This window comes from Canis aureus, chromosome 35 (genome assembly GCF_053574225.1).
Source record: "Canis aureus isolate CA01 chromosome 35, VMU_Caureus_v.1.0, whole genome shotgun sequence".
Classification (NCBI taxonomy): domain Eukaryota; kingdom Metazoa; phylum Chordata; class Mammalia; order Carnivora; family Canidae; genus Canis; species Canis aureus.
The window spans coordinates 20573474-20576366 of NC_135645.1; positions in this window are offsets into that span (position 1 = coordinate 20573474).

Consider the following 2893-nt stretch of genomic DNA (forward strand, 5'->3'; position numbering starts at 1 on the left):
AACTAAGATGAAGCAATGACAATATGTTTCTTTGTTGACTGGAAAGTTAGTGAGCAATACTCTCTGGTTGTTGACATGGAGTAAGATCTTGTGAGAAAGTTCGGGACATTATCTAGTTTTGAAGGTAGGTGAGAAGATGTAGTAATGGAAGTTTATCAAGATTTTCTGTTGCTTGCTTCAGGTTCCTCAGGGAAATGTGAAGCAAGATCATGACTGGAAAGTGAAGTTGTGCTGTGGTGGCATGGAGGCTGCAGTAGAGGAGAATCTATGAGCTAGTCCTTGTTGGTTGGCAGTGGGACCAAGAGAGATATCTGGGCCACATGACAGTTTCCTCCCAGTCTTTCCTGCATGGACTATGGGTGCAATGATGAAGGCACAGTAGCAGTCTTGCAATCACGACACAAGAATTGTGAGGACAGAAAATTCCATGAGTAAATGGAAAGAACCTTCAATCCAGTCCAGCATTTTGGAGCCATTCTGCTTTTCCTTCACTTACTCCTGGACTTTATGGTACATTGAGAAAAACAAAATGTCTATTTGATTAGTTCATGGTAGTCAGGCCTTTGTTATCCATGCTCCCATACTGTGTCCTAATGTATTATTCCAGAGGCATGGACTTAATTGTTAGATGAAGGGGAATCATCCAAGTTTTTGAAGAAGGATATGATATGACTCATATTGAGATTTAGACCAATCTAGTATGGTAGGTGGATTTTCCCAAGGTAGACAGTACTTCTATTCCAAGATAACATTGGCTTGACTTAGTGTCAAAAACAATTTGCTACCTCATAAAGAATCTGCCACTGCTTAGGGCAGGGAGGAGAATTTTTCAAACCTCATTGAAATAATGATTTTAACAGGTCCTTTTTCTTGGCTGTGAAATTATTGTGTGAATGCAGCAATATCAAAGATTGCCTCAAAATAAACTGCTATAGGTTTTTAAATTTATAAAAGTGGACTTTAGGTTTTTACTAGGGATTTTCGGTACCTTGTCAATGTTCCCACGAAAACAACTCTCAGAGTGAAGACTGGCCTTCAAAATATGATAAAAGTTGTATTTTATTATTCAAGGTCTTATACTCATTTTGGGTTGATCAACATGTGTAGATCTTTTAAATAATCATTTCTCATTAAACAACAAAGGTAGATTTAAAAAATTGGGATTATTGTGGCATTATGTAAAGGTTAACAAATAATCTTTTCATTAACTTGATTAAAATTCTGTGAGATATTCTCTAATTTGGGGCGTATCTGCACAGATATGCATGATGGTGTTCTGGGGGTACCTGAAAAGTTAGTGCAAACATGGCACATTTTCCTAGATAATTTATTTTCTGACCATAAATTAAAATTTTTTGCTTAAGATAACTATTAATTTATTAAGCAACAAAATATATATTCTCAAAATTTTGAAGCCACATGAAAAAGACTTTGAAAAATGGTGCTTTGTAAGGCTAAGTCCCTAGAGGGCTCTCTTATTTAATTGATTCACTTATATGCATTTACCTCTTTGTGCCAGGCATTGAGCTAAATGAAGATGATAAAGCAGTAGACATGAAAGGTCTTATCAACAGGAAACAAACCTATTTCATGAAATAAAGAAAAATAACTATTTTTAGTGAACCCACACTAAATGTCAGTTGCTATGGACCAGTTGCTTGGCAAATATTTTATACACTCTCATTGCTCTCCTGTTCCACTACTTAGTGTGGGGCCATTATTAAGGTAGAATGACATTAGTAATTGAACGTCTCTCGGATTAAAAATAGTAGAGGTGGTTCTACAATACATATAAAATAGAAGCCTCTTGTACAAAAGTCAACAGTGAACTAAATTTTAAATATATTCACGTAAACTGAATAATGTAGCACTTGGAAGTTTCAGTATGATGAAACATCATTCTAGATTTTTACTATTAGCCATTATGCAGTGAATACTTTGAAAATTATTGGCATTAAGAGAAAACTGGGTTTAGCATATAAATGGCAACATAAATAAGTCATAATTGTTACTACAGGAAAAATAATGTCATTTTAAAAAAATCTTGAGGTTAATTACTTAGTTTGTAGACTGTCCTGGCTTCATTAATGTCATTTTCTTTAGCTTCTCTTTTCTTGACTTCTGAAAGTTTCTCCATTTCCTACCATCTTTTCTTCCAAAAATCTTTCAAGAGTTTGATGAAGACAGTTGAAATTAATGACTAAAATGTATTTTATTGATGTCATGATCCAAGTGCCCAAATCACATATGGAAGCTTGCTGTAGTTGCATAATTTTATTTTTTCTTTTTTTTGGTCTTTTCTTAATCCCCTTGTTTTTGCATTGTTTCTATTTCAGAAGGTTTATTGTGTCATATGCTGACCACAAAGGAAATCCACTAAAAGAATAATACAAACCTTCTTAGAATGGGAATACAGTAATTTTATTCTACTCCTTTGTTTTTCAGTAATTTCAGTTTTTTAAACCAGTAAGAATAGAATTAATGTTAGTAACAAAAAATTCACAAATTAAAAAAATAAGGGTTGGAAAGAAATAATATGTGCCTCCTTACTCTTCTGCCAAACCCAGCTGGGTGATTAGCATAAATTTCAAGCAATACTAAAAAATTTAAAAGCAGTATCGAAACATGAGTTTAGTTTTTCTATCACCGAATTTACTTGAGTCACACCTATGCGACCCTAAGAATGGTTTTTCCTTTATGAAAGAGTTTTAAGTTCCTGACCTCAACTACAGAGGAAATGAAATTTCCTAAACTAGAAAGATGCTTGCCAAGAAAATGTTTCCTTACCAGTTGTCACCTGGACTGATGATGTGGGGGAAAACACCTAAAATACCAGAGAAGAGTAGTGGTACAGAATATCATTTGCACATGAAATAGACCAGAATTTCCATCA